The sequence below is a fragment of the Palaemon carinicauda genome, chromosome 5, assembly GCF_036898095.1.
Source record: "Palaemon carinicauda isolate YSFRI2023 chromosome 5, ASM3689809v2, whole genome shotgun sequence".
In the NCBI taxonomy this organism is placed as follows: domain Eukaryota; kingdom Metazoa; phylum Arthropoda; class Malacostraca; order Decapoda; family Palaemonidae; genus Palaemon; species Palaemon carinicauda.
The window spans coordinates 141,302,532-141,317,531 of NC_090729.1; the positions used below are offsets into that span (position 1 = coordinate 141,302,532).

At 36.7% G+C, this 15,000-nt stretch overlaps 1 protein-coding gene across 7 annotated transcripts in view; it reads left to right on the top strand.

Annotated features, from left to right (window-relative positions):
• The window catches only part of LOC137641518 (uncharacterized), a 115,582-nt gene that overhangs the window by 48,253 nt on the left and 52,329 nt on the right, over positions 1-15,000 (top strand). Inside the window, exon 1 of one of the 7 annotated variants that reach the window (XM_068374144.1) lies at positions 1,281-1,491. The exons of 5 other annotated variants lie outside the window; for them this stretch is intronic. The gene's annotated coding sequence lies outside the window, so the exon portion shown is untranslated. Of the gene's footprint in view, positions 1-1,280; positions 1,492-13,684; positions 13,847-15,000 lie in introns of those variants that run through there. One more of the 7 variants, XM_068374142.1, reaches the window with a different exon arrangement.

Sequence of the window (15,000 nt, forward strand, 5' to 3'; positions counted from 1 at the left end):
TTGATTACTTCATGAGTACAGTATTTCGGGTTGCATTTTTTTTTTCTATTCGATCTTGGATATCATAGCTATTAAAAAAGATTGCTATCCACTTATAAGCGACGGTAAGGGACCTTCGTCATCAACAAGTGTTACGATTTATATATTTGAGCAGGTGTTCGGCCTCCTTACCACCGGTGTTAATAGATGACAATATGACATTTAATGGATAAGAATGAAACTGGAAAGAGTTTTCAGGAAAACAAAATGTTATTTTTTCTATTGCAGAAAAACTAAGCTGAATTAGTCTATATTCGATCGTATATATGAAGGACGTGAATGTGTCTGAGTACGAAACACATGTTCAGCCGTCTGGATTGCTCTTATCATCTGAAAAGCGCGGTCTTGTTCATTGCAAAGATAGATAATTTAAGCAGACATTTGTCGTCATATTATGAATTGGCCATTCCAGGTGCTATGTAAAGAATAAAATAACCCAATATTGATATTTGTGAACACTATTGCCATTAAAGCAAAGTAGATACGGTTTGCTCTTGCCATCATGGGTTTGAGTGACTGTGAATAAGTACGAGAGAGAGAGAGAGAGAGAGAGAGAGAGAGAGAGAGAGAGAGAGAGAGAGAGAGAGAGAGATGTCATTTATTAAGTAACATGTGGTTTCATCAAATGTCGCCTCACATGTCATAGCGTAACTCGTAATACTGTTTCGAAAGAAAGTTCAAATAGATAAATTAATATAAAAATAGATAAATTAATATAAAATGTTACTTTACAAAATTTCTCTCTATCTGAAGAAGAAGAAGAAGAAGAAGAAGAAGAAGAAGGGGGAGGAGGACTCTGGGAATGACAAGAATTGAATAGATTGTTATGATGATTTACTTCCGGAGATACTATGCAATATAAATTCCAAGGACATGTGAGCCCTATTCGCACAATGGCTGGGAATCATACTTTGCGATTATATGACCAAGACTAACCATATTAATCTTGTTATAGAATGTACTCTACATAAAACTGAAAGCCACTCGGATGCATTTGACACAGCTGGTGCTATACTACTTAATAAGAAAAAATGTTACCAGTCTTCGTTGATATTTTGTGTATTCATCGTCCAACTATGGCTAGTTTTTGTTATATTGCTTGTTTTGTTTCATAAAAAGTTGAAACGTGTAATTGTATTTCTTTTAGTTTATTAGTGACAGTTCTCTGAAACAAATAAAGGTTAGCTAAGCGATGGATAACATCCCCAGTCCCTGTAGCTAGAACATTTTCTTAATTCAGAAATTCTCGTATTACAAATGAATTAAGTATTACAAGAGAACAAGAAACGACGAGGTGTAAAAAATCAACACTTACTGAATGATTAACTTTTACCAACTGATCTCTGATCTACGAAGAAAATACATCAAGTGTGTATTGCGACATCTTTCAGGAACAGGAAATAACAACAGAAAACGCCAGCAGCGGCATTGCATAACTACTGTGAAGGGAAGGTTAGTTTGCATCCACATTGTGATTTTCTCTAGAACAGGTGGCAAGCGTAATTATTACCACGTTAAGAGTATTACTGCCTTATTGAGAAAGAGATATAGAGGGGGATATCATAATATCAATATATGGTACTGAATTTCCAGCTGCAAATGCATAGTTAAATAATATTAGCTGTGAGGAAGTAATGTAATAATTTGCTTTTAAGCAAGAACTAAATTTATCTTTGAATTTCAAATTGACCAATTGCTTGATAAGAAGAAAGAAAGGGCCGGGTTTTTAATTGGAGGGCTCGCAAAAATTAATGACGAAGTATAGGGGAAGTAAAAGATGGCAGGTATTTTATTTGTTAACACTACAACTCTAGTGTGAGATTACTACGAGTCGCTTATAAGTAACTGACTACGAACAGGTGACGACAGTATTGTTGGTGATTACGTTTATTGTGGTGCAATATTACCGTCAGCCACCATCGTTCGAGAAGGATCTCTTGAAGTGCTGGCCTGTCTCCAAATCAATGAGTGATTTCGACATGGCATGCAGTATAAGAGGTGAATTCGGTAACAGTCGTGTAAAGGATTGCAGTAAATCTTTGACCGTTAATAGTATAAACACTCTCAGACGTGCAGACACCCTCCAAAAATTGGTTATAAGAATATTCTCATGTAGGAAATAAGACGTTAGACCAAGAGAAAAGGCTTGCTCGAAACTGAAATGAGCGTATATTTAAGGATTTAATTGGCTGGATATTGAATGTAGGAACCATGAAATCTGTTTAACATGTTTCGTCAAGTCGCCTATGGTCTGAGCTGTGCCAGAAATGACTAGTGCGTGTAAGTAGGAAATATTGAAAATATTTTGTCTAAAATTATTCTTTTTGTCCATCAGTCTTTCCGATATTTCCGAGTACTCGATTAAATGAAACTATTTTAACATATACCTAGAATGTTTATGTGCTAAATTTACGGAAATTGTTATATTTGCGTTTTTGACATTGTCGTCAAATGAACTACGCTTTTATTCGTGTTCTTTTAACGGTTATTTTAATCACTGTCACCACTGTGATCGTGCATGTTTTCACATGTTAGTGACACCAATTATTGAAACTGAATAATATATATACATACATGCACACGCGCGCGCACACACACACACACACACACACACACACACACATATATATATATATATATATATATATATATATATATATATATATATATATATATATATATAATTTTCTGTATGCTGATTGATTATAGCTAATGCTTCGATTCTATCACCACGACAAATTGATTACACAAGAATTACATATCCAAGCACTTTGAACATGGAGAGTTCGAAATAGATTGTCTGGAGATTTCGTCAACTAAATACTAGAACCGATCCCCTAATTGTGATTGGCTTCCATACTTTGTAATGTACAATATATGATTACAATAATATGAGACTGTCAAATTAAGTATATGTATAGGTCCTGGTGGCTGGAAGAAAATATTTAGTTGCATTACCATATGGGTTGAAAGCTTTTAAAGTTGCGCTGGTGACATTTATTTTTATCAAATATATTCAAATTATATTATAAGCTACGTGCTAAAGCATTCAATCACACTCAGATTTTAGTGTAAAGCAAAATTTCAATATTACCAAATTACTTTGAGGTGAATGAAGTGTAGCCTTTAATACGAAAATATAGATTTTATCTTTCCCCCAAAAATGCGCTCATATAATATTACCATGAGGCATAGGCTTCACACTACTTTAAATCTCCATAAGAACTTCATCTTTTCTCCAATAAGAAATTGTAAAAACTTTATGGTCTGTTTAATCTCAATGAACGTTTTCTTTTGTGTGTAAAGGTCTCTCCAAGTCAAGAAATCTTCATGAAACGGTAGTTTTTTTACTGTTGGTTCAAGACAGAAACCTTATGGTGACATTTCCATAACTTGTTTGAATAAGGTGATATAATACCATCATATGTAAACATAGAAGTCTGCATCAGGATAACTGTTTATGGAAAATTATATCATTATTATTACCACAGCTTTCTTATCACCTTTTCTCTTGTGGAGGTTATCATTACATTTAAGTTTTATCATCACGAGAGATATCGTTCCTTGAAAATAGGCTCACCTACATGTGTGCGTGACATTAAAAAACTTATTCCAACATGAATACAAACCTTCATCCTTTAATAGAGTATGATTTCAGCAAAGCTGGAACTCGGCTGTTAAAATTTATAACACGGTGGTAGTAGTTACTACCCGGGGTGAGTAAACTCTGCCCACCTGACAGACTACTGAGCACCCACTTTGATTTAAGCCACCAAACAGTATGCGCGTATTCTGTGTTACCAATACCTGACTATATAAACTTTTTATGCTTTTTTTTTTTCTATGTGTTTGCTGTTTGTGTAACTGTGATGGAAATTCCGAGGGCAGACATGCAGGTCTGCCCTGGTAAGACTTGCTGCAATTTGGGGAAGTTTATAAGTAGGACTAACGTGGATCCCCATATATTGTGTCCTTTGTGCAGGTGGCATGACTATTTGTAATCATCCCTCCTCTGCCGTTGGCACAGTACAGGAAGAGGAGAAAGACTCTGGGTTTAGAGGCAACTACCCAAGCTATTGCTGAAGAAGCTTTTTAGCTGCTTCTTCTGACATTCTAGTTCTCAGGCTGTTGCACCTGCTTTAGTTTCCTCAAGAGATGACTGCTCTGGAGGAAATACGAAAAAGGCAAGACCCCAATTTCCACTCAGGGCCAGCTTAGGGTAAGACAGGAGTATCACCTTCCTGCAGCAAAGGTAACACCCCTAGTCCTCTTCGAAGTTCGCCTGCCCTTGTGACAACTGACAATGATGTTAACAAGTACTTGAACCTGGGGAAATTGTGGCCTTCCCGTAGCATCGATGGCAACTCATCCACTGAGAAGTTACTGAAGGTGCTAGCTGATGCTAGGACCTCCAGGACTTCTGCTGCTGTCAAAGGGAAAAACCATACTTACCCTTCTCCTCCCAGCCTTGTTTCTTCAATTTTGCCCTCTGCTGTGGAGCCTTCAGGAGTGACACCAGCTCTTCCAAAAAAGAACCTGCCATCTTTGAAGACCATTTATTTAAAGTCTCACAGGACTTTATCTGACCTCTCCTCACAGAGGCATGAGAGGGGCACTGTACTTCCTACCACCCAGTGTACGCTCATCATGCACAAGGTCTCTGCATTCAGTTTCTACATCCACAATCACCTCATGATAGTTCATCACCTAAGTGATTGATTAACTTATAATAATGCTTCCAGTGCCGGGACATCATGCTTACAAGATACCTTATTCCAGAGCTTTTCACGATCGAAGACGTCTCGATCAAACCTATCACTATTATTCTAAAGGTTGTGACATACGAATCACAGAACTCTGGTCACCTGCTTCTTCTTATCACTCAGTCTTCATATAGGTATCCTTCCATGCACCAAGGTATTCCTACTCACCGGACTGATCCGCTTCTAGAGACCTTCCAACATGGTAAGACCAGTCATCTATTGGAGACCTTGCGTCTAGGTGAGACCTTTTCATTCAGCTAGAGAGAGGCCTTCCAATGGGTCAAAGCGATGGGTGTAAGTGGTGATCATAGCAGGACCGTTCTGATGACCCGTCAAGCATCGGCAGGAGACACCATATGCATGCCACCATTGGAGAGACTCCTCATTGTCCAGTGACAGGCTTTTGCGGGACACATTTTTGTGCGGTGTGGTACCTTGCTTGCTCATGCATTCTTCAGAGGTACAAGCAACTAGTGCTTTGCTATCCTCAAAGGATATAAGAGCTAAGAGCACCCCAGCCTCTGATGGGTGGGATCTACAGCCTGTTGTTCCCTCTTCTTCTAGCAACTATCCCGGTTCTGTTTGAGGTCCGGTAAGGGAATATGAAAAAAGGAAAGATCCACCTGAGGAACCTGTCGAAACCACCTCTCTCAGGAGAGATGAGCACTCTACGGATTACATAGACCCAACAGCACTACTTATGGCCCTTCATCTACAGAGACAAAGAATCCCTAGGTGGAGTCTACGTTTATCAAGATCTTGACTCTGATTCAGGAGTTCTACAATCTATGGGAGGCACCCTTGGCCCCTATCACTGATAGTTCCCAGATTATTGAGAAAGTCTTTTAAGATTTTTGTTGATCAATCTACTCTGAAGAAATGTTTTAATTCTTTCATTATAACTTTTTTCGAGAATTGTTCACCTGTCTGGTCTTCAGCTGCTGATTCTCGTGTTAATTTTTTGGACAGGAACGTGCAGTCTATTATATTTCTTATTCCTGATCTAGATATTAATCTCTGGCACCTTCGTTCAATTACTTCATTATGCATGTTGCATAAGATTTTTCATAATTCTGACCATCCTTTACATTCAGATCTTCCTGACCAGTTCCATCCTGTTCATAATACTAGGCATGCAGTTAATTCTAATAATCAAGCCTTCTCCATCATGAGGCTCAATACTACACTGTATTCTAGAAGTTTTATTCCAGCTGTGACCAAGTTGTTGAATGATCTTCCTAATCGGATAGTTGATTCAGTAGAACTTCAAAAGTTCAAAGTTGCAGCAAATGTTTTTATGTTGAACAGGTCGACATAAGTATTTTTATAGTCTATATATGAATTATTTGTTTTGATGATGTTATTGATTTTTAAAATATTTCATTTTAATTTTTCATAACTTCTTATAATGTTTATTTATTTCCTTCTTTCTTTTCCTCACTGGGCTATTTTCCCTGTTGGAGCCCTTGGGCTTATAGCATCTTGCTTTTCCAACTAGGGTTGTAGTTTCGCTAGTAATAATGATAATAATAATAATAATAATGGCCCTGATGAATAAAACTTCAGCAAATGCTTTTGCTTGGATTTTAAAGCAATTGCTTCAGTTCTAATGAATAAAACAAAGTAAATGCTTGTGCTAGTAGCAAATGCTTAGAGCAGATGCTTAAGCTCAAGCAAATGCTTAGAAATTATCAGCAATTGCTTCATTTCCCATGAATAAAACATAGTAATTGCTTATGCTTCTTAGCAATTGCTTAAAAGTGTTTAAGGCAGCTCATTAGGTGCTTGAAACTCCTGTGAACTGGATCTGATGGCGGCCTTTCTCCAAATTCGTAAAAAGAAAACTTACCGAAATCGCTATACAACATTACCTTACTATTACAAAAAGTTGTACAGATTCGGTGAAGAAAATGTGGAATGGCTGGCACAACATTTTTAGGCGAATATAGAGAAACACGCGGAGGTGCTCTCTTAAATAAGGATCGAATGAAAACATTCTTAAGGTATATGTCAGACCCAGGCTACTTAAACGGCATAGGAAAGGAGATAGGTATTCATCAAACAAGTGTTAGGAAAGTTATTGGAGAGGTTTTCAAGGAAATTGTTGAAAAAGCAAATTCCTGGATAAGATTTCCCCAGTCTGAAAATTAAATGAGAAGGGCCCAAGAGAAGTGGTCAGAAAAATATCAGTTTCCATATGCAATTGGGTCAATTGATTGCACTCATGTGCGTATTCCAAAATTTAAACCCCCTCATCACTACTTTCACTTCTACTGGAACTCATTCTGCCTGAACGAATCTGTAGTTAAAGGCGGTAGTAGGACAGAATGCCTAATGACATAAAGCCTAAGGACAGAATGCCTAAGGACAAAATGCCTAATTCCTCAACACGGACAAAATGCCTAACAGACATTATGCCTAATGGACAAAATGCCTAATACACAAAATACCTAATGGACAAAACGCCTTCCGGGCAAAATTATCTTATTTAGCATTTTTAAGTATATTATTCGAGATTAGTAAAGATCTTACAGTTAAAACCCATATAACTACCCAACAAGCTGTTGTTCATTTTATTTAGCATTTTTAAATAAATTATTCGAGATTATATGGTTAAAACCCATATAACTACCCAATAAGCTGTTGTTTATTTTACTTTTCTTTTTGCACTTTGAAAGGCAGAAAAAACTTACACTACTTTTCTTCAAACAAATTTCTTTATCAATCATTTCAATTTTTGTAAGAAACCCTTCAGTCCAAAATGGAATTTCATAGCAGTATGAAGTAAACTAAACCGCCTTGGCCGAGGTCAGTATTCTATAGAGTGATAAGCTATCTAGTTCACTTTTTTTTTATTAATTTTCAGATGTTTTGTCCATTAGGCATTTTGTATGTTAGGTATTTTGTCCATTAGGCATTATGTCTGTTAGGCATTTTGTCCGTGTTGAGGAATTAGGGATTTCATCCTTAGGCATTCTGTCCTTAGGCATTATGTCATTAGGCATTCTGTCTGCTCACGGTTAAAGGCAACTAAACCAAATTCCTCTACTGATCTACATAGAGTACCCTGGGAAGTGCTCCAGTACCAGACACATGTGAGCTGGACCCGTGGGATTGGGAATGGATAACACACAAGTCGCACGTGGCCGGTTCCCTAAGCAAAAGCTAGGACTCCATTCAGCAAAAGGTAGCAAACGGTGATAATTATTATTCATGAGACTTTAAGCAACTGCTTTTTGCCTAAGTATTGGCTACCTTTTGCTACTTGAGCTTTTGCTTTTTCTTAAAAGCTTTTGCTTTAAGCAAATGCTTGTTTTTATTCATCAGGCAAAATCTCTTGTGTGAGGAATTCATTATGCTTAAGTTAATCGAACAAGACCCTGGCTCCCACAGTTTCTCAACAAAGTTTATTTTATATTTCTGAGGATGATAACCTTTTTCCTCTTCTGATTGTCACAGCAGTGATATTGCTGATGGTGAAGACCCCATTTGAGACACTTGAGAACGAGCACACGATGTTTTTCTGCATCAGTAAGTTGAGTTTTAGGCACAAAACTTAGTTCTGGCAAAGCCAGAAACCCTTTAAAAATCAACTTTTTATCACTCGCTAGCCTGCCCTAACTATCTACCTTGAGTCTTTGGGAGCAGTAGCCCCTAGTTCACCCGTCCTAATGATGCCCCTCCCTGTTGGAGAAGTTGACAGGAGGCTGAAGAACAGTCATTGACTGCCACTGCTCAAGTAGGGTAGATGTTGAATTATTTGGATTCCTGGCCATATTAGGGTTGTTGGTAATGAAAAAGTGGATGCTGCTGGTAAATCATCAGTATATTTACCAAAAAAAAGCTATTAAACTACCCATTAGAAATTATATAACCATTATAAAGCAAATAACAAATTAAAACAAATAAAGCCAATTGCCTCTCAAAAAAAAAAAAAAATAATAGGACAGAAGTAATTTTAACAAGGTTGAGTATAGGTCATACAAAACTGATGTATGGATTTTTAATGTCCACTCACTATGAAGCAGTTCACATATGCAGTGAATGTGACACTATTTTAACTATACAACACATTTTTGTGATAGTAATAAGTTTTCCTGGTATTTTATCGGATTCTGAGAGTTTCTCTGTTTTTAAGATTTTAACGTTTTTACGATAAGATGGTTTTACAGGTAAGATTTAAATTTCTATTTGTCATATTCTTATCTTTTAATTAATTTTTATCTCTTATATTTACCATGTTTCTTCTCTATTTATTAAATTTATTAGATTTTTTTCCTCAAGGTTAATCCGACCATTTCTGTACGAGTCAAGCTTGACTCATTGGCTGGTGAATCTCCTCCCTTTTGATGATAACATACTCTCTTTAGATTGCAGACAGCAAGTATCATGCAGTCTGCCAACAGAGAGGAAAACTTCATGCTATCGGTGAACCTGAAAGACATGTTTCAAAATACCTGTCCATCAGTCCTCCAGAAAGTACCTCCCCTTTGTCATCGAGTGAGTAGTGTACCAGTTCAAGGCCTTGTGCTCTGTACTTTCCACTGCTCCCCATGTGTTCATTCAGACTTTCATTCTTGACTCAGCTTGGGCCCACTCGAATAGGATAAGTCTTTTGAGGTATTTTTATGATTTATTGATCCTATTCTCTTCTGAGATGCAGTTGCTACAGTCTGGAGATTATGATCATTTGGGAAAAGTCAAGTTAAACACGCAAGCAGAGGTTGAAGTACCTGGGTATGGTGATAGATACAACAGCTGTGAGAGTTTTTCCATCTGACAATTACATCAGCAGGCTCAGAGAGGTAGTGCTTCCATTCCTGTTTAAGCAAGAACTGGCCTGGTGGTGCAATATCTTCTGGGACATCATTCCTAGGTGAAGAAAGTCGCCTCATAATTGGTCTCCACCAGTGATCATTCCAGTAGTGTCTGAAGTATCACTGGTCAGCAGCCACCGATCGCCACTCCCTTCATGTTCCAGTTGAACAAAAGACTGCACGATCTTTACTGATGGCTGAATGAGGAAAACGTCACCAAGGGAGTTCCACTTAATTCCCCACTTCCAGAGAGGCATATATTCTTGGATGCATCTATGGAGGGATGGGATGCACACCTGAGGGGTCAAGTCGACTTAGGTGCTTGGCCCTCAGAAGAAAAGCATTCCTAAGTCTGCAAGCTTTCCTACAAAGTAAGAGGGCACTCAATATTGTTGTTGAATGACAACACTGCAGCTGAAGTGTACATCAACAAGCAAGCTGGAACTGTCTCGTTCAGCCTTTGCGTTTTGACGAAGCAGATACACATATGGGCAGTAGACAATACTGTTGTGTAGTGTACAAGGTTGATTTTAGGCAAACGGAATGTTCTAGTAGACTCGCTCAGCTGTTAGTAGCAATTTGTAGGTTCACAGTGGTCCCTACATCCTTGTGGGAGGACTTCTTGCTCTAAGGAGATCATCTACAATATATCTGCTTGCCATAAGGCTGAACAGAAAACTCCAGGTTTTCTGTTCCCTGTTCCAGACTCTAGGTCAGCGTTTGAGGAAGCTTTCCAACACCCTTGGGGCAAGCTAGCCACATATGCCGAATAATCTACAGGTTGTTAACAACATTGGGTCTCAAGATAACCCTGAAACGCCCAGGTGGCCGTACACCAAATAGTATTTAGATCTGCTGATGCCTCTGGTAGAGGTGCTGAGAGAACCACCAGCCTCACTTAAGATAATTTGTATTTTTCCTAACTATACAAATCTGAATCCTTTAAGTTTCACTTCCCACAAGTTCCAAGCCCAAGTTCAAAAGTGAGTGGTTAACTGACATTTCCCTGCCAATTATAACTACCGTACTTCATTAATAGTTCAACGGCTGTTCCAGCTTCACTGAAGTCTTACTTCTCTTAAAGGACTCAGGTTTGTATAGTTAGGATAAATACAAATCACTTTAAAATTTTGTGATATTACATTCCTATGGTGCTCATCAACAACTACTGTTTGCAATCTATTACATGGAGATTCAACAATAATGCTTAAAAAGAACCACCTATTCGCATTTAAGTTGGAAAAAAAGAGCCCCATGATTATCATGTCAAATGCAGTACTAAAATCAATGCCAATCATAATAACTTTCTGACCGCAATCAAGGTTTTTTCTGCACTGTGAATCCAAACTGCAAACTAAAGAACGGATAGTTGATTAGCTTGAAATTTAGATAATATGGATAATAACGGAAACTGAGCCGTAATTTTTTTTTTTTTTTACCATGTCCCCTCCTCCCTGAAGACTCTCCCAAACCCACACTCTTATTTGTAATAACATTCACTAAATCACCTTGCATTTTACATAGAACATTCAAATATCTTCAATGTTAGAATATTCTACTGTAAAGATTGATTTATTTAAGGTCTTAATGATAGACAATCGACACGGTCAATAATTAAGTTTACCATAGCTACAACTCTGCGTATTCTAATACGACTCACTTTCATCATAATGTAATTATTGTTCTTAATGAATAACCCACTAAGTATACATCCTGATTACCTGCGGCTATACATCAGTATCAATAATACCATAATTTTTGTGTCAGTCCATATATCTCATATACTCATACCAAACCCCATCTGTTCTCGATCAATCTGTTATAAGTTTTACTCTGAGTCAAAACAGTGTGTTTAGTTGTTATGCATCATTAATTCTTCCACACATCTATCTTCGTTTCCATTATACAACGAAACAATTGACCCTCTTTCCTTTTCATTTGAAACCCTTCTTTCTTCTTGGCATACTTTTCACACTTCGTTCAATCAATCAGTTCCCATAACATTCCCAAGAACTTTTTTTTTACAATTTTTCAGCCTATCCTTCTACTCTCAACACTCGCACTAGAATTCCATTCTTTCATTATTCAGATTTGTATGTTTTGTTCTTTAAACGATAAAGTAAAAAAAAAAAAAAAAAAAAAATAAAAAAAAAAAAACACTATCCTGTTTGCAGGAATTTTTTTCTTCTTTTATTCAGGTCACCTATTTTACCTATTTCAGTTTTTATTCTTTCTCGCTTTATGCAATACGTTGAAACAGTGAATTCAAATATTGGTTAAAATGTTTAGACGTGACCCTTTCTTGTGATTATTGTTCATTAATTAATTTGGCTTTGCTATTAAAACTCTACAGCGTCTTGTCTATATATTTTGGTATGTTATTATAGAGACTCTATTTTTATCCATCTCTGGTTTTTATGTGAAAGCTACATTTCCAAGACGGTGTTTTCATGTTTACAAACATTTGATATTTGATCTGCCACATTTAGATTTTCGTCAATTTAGATTTACTGGCATCACCATGAATCATTTATTTTTATTCTTTCAATATGAAACTTTTTGTTTTCAGAATTCCGTTTCCCTTACGATTGTCCAAATCTTGAAAGGCAGCATTTTGTTTCCCATTGTGGTCATTATTTGATTATTGTTACTCTATTTTTTCTTTGATTATTATCCATGTTAATTCATTATATTATACTAAACAATGTTGATACTAGGACGCTGCCCTCTGGTATTCCTCTTAACGCTTGTTTTCGTCTTCTTATTTACGTAGCCTTATCATATGCTTCTCAAGTTCTTTTCAAGCAATCTTGTTTGCAATTACCAGTGCTCTGATCCCATCGTTCCCCTAAGATCCCCCCCCCCCCCACCCCACCGCCCGGCCCCGCCCATTGCCACTACTGAATCATTTTCCGGTCACCCCACCTTTCCATTTGTGCAATATCTAATAGTTTTATCACGCACGTTACGTTAATGGGATCGTCCATTTTCAATACACTGCCCTTAATCATTTATAATCGTATTAACGTATGTCTTGAATCGCAACCCTGAAATTTAAACTATTTAGATTTATGATCATTAAAAAGAAATCTTTATTTATAAAATCCAACATACAGCAATATCATTTAACCATTTATAGTTTTACTAACACTGGAGTGTAATTTTGAAGTCAGCATTTGGATTCTCGAGAATAGTCATTGCCAGCTATGCTGTATGTCGTTCATTTCACGATTAATATTTAATTTTGCAAATTATTTGAAGTGTAACTGATTTCCTGTGAATTCCACAAAAGGAAATATAGTCTGAATGTTTTAGTACATAAAGTTGTGTCATCCTGCATCATTAAGAAAATATATTTATAAACGTATTATAACTGTTCAAGGGCTTACGTTTCATTAGCTACGCTTATCATTTTAATATTATCCAAAGTTATGTTTCGGATACCACGCGAACATGAATCCACCTTTTCAGTCATGTTATTGTTTTGTTGATGTAAGGTCCATCTTTGCGTAATTTTGTTTTGTATATTGTTTATTTCCGGTTTATACTTATGAAATCAGTAACCTTGTTTAAGTTGAAAGTTTCATGAGACATTCTATGCTAATGACCTCGTTATTTTAATAGTATTGTTACTATTATCATTATTATATCTTTATTACAGCTCAGTTGGATTATATATTTTAGTTAATTATTTACTCTATTATTCACCTGGTATGAAGTCATGACGGAACACCTGCAACAGTTTCCAAAATATCCGTAACTTAGCAAAATCTCATATAAGAGTAACTTATTTAAAACTTTCAGAGGTGTTTGATGATCTTAAAAAGTAGCATTTAACACTATTTTTTCTTATTCACTAGCTGTAACCTTTATAAGCATACGATGCCATTGATGTTAGGATATTGGTAGGCTAAATAGAATAACTGGTAACTGAAGAAGCGTGTAGGCGAGGTCCTGTCAAGTGTCACATAGCACCGAACCACCGAACACTCTACCCTCGACTCTCGAGCTATTCGACGTTTGTTTTTGTTCCTGTTAGTGACCGTCGGTGGGGAAATCTCGAACCTATTTTTTTTTTTTATTATTATTATTATTATTCTTGGCTTGGCTGGTGATAAAAGTTTGTACGGGTTTAAGTCTCTGCAATTTTTGTATCCTTTTGTACTTAGCTTTCCACCGCTAAGAAGTATTCCCGAGAATCAAAGAAGAATGTCGTTTTAAGACTGGGTAAGTTATGCTGTAAATACTTTTATCAAGAAGTTTTCCCATTTGGCCTTTCACCAATAAGTGCATGTGCGAAGAACATTTATGCAGGGGAGAAACTGTTTCTTGGTTGAGATTGATTAAAGTCCTTAAAGAAGGCAGTTTTATCCCAATGACTAACGTCTAAAAAAAAGAAAAAAAAAACTACCGTTGCAACATTGACAAACAGTCGCCCATATAAATTTGCGTACATATGGTTTTCATTAGTCGTTTTATTTGTTCCATTCCTCAATTATTTCCTAAATAAGTATAGGTGAAAATAAAGGTTTTCTTGTGTGCATGTAATGTAAACTCAACTATGTACAGTTTGCACGCTGTTCAAATGAATGTAGTCTTTGCATTTGATGAAACCACTGAAAGGATATGACTATCCTCGCTGCTGTCTTTCACTTCTGGGAGACGATTATTTTCCTATTCGTAACTTCCTTTTGTCATTCATATGTGTTTTCCCATTTAATCTTGTGTTTCATCCATATTGTGTTCGATTGATAATTCTGAAAAGACGGGCATGTAATAGTGGATGAGATCATACTTCGAATTTTCTTCCCGTAATTCCAAAGAGGATGTTTTCCATCGTTATTACAATTATGATAATTCAGTTTCATATTTCTCAAACACAATCAGTTCCACATAGTTTTGTAAAGAACAGTTTCGAATATTCTCAAGGATGAAGATGAAACAATTGACTCATTAAATAAAAGACAAAGTCTGAAGTTTCAATTGTTGCACTCTGCATGAGCTTGGAAGGCGTAAACACTCGCAGGGAATCCCTGGCCCAAGATGATATGCAATTTTAAGAGAGAGAGAGAGAGAGAGAGAGAGAGAGAGAGAGAGAGAGAGAGAGAGTTTGTGTGTGTGTGTGTATGTCCTTGAAATAATTGTTTAAAATAAGATTTCATCTTCAACTTGCTTTTGTCTTAGCGCTTTGATACATAACTAATTCTGCCGTGCCTGTACTTTATCGGTTGTGACAGTGAAATACATATAAATTTCTTTTGTTGGTATCCGATAAATATAATGGACTATGCCATTATGTGCAGTGAAGAGACTACTGATTCCTTTCTTCTAGTCATGCATATAACAGGGACTGATTCTTGCAAGGTGGCTGGGATTCCCAA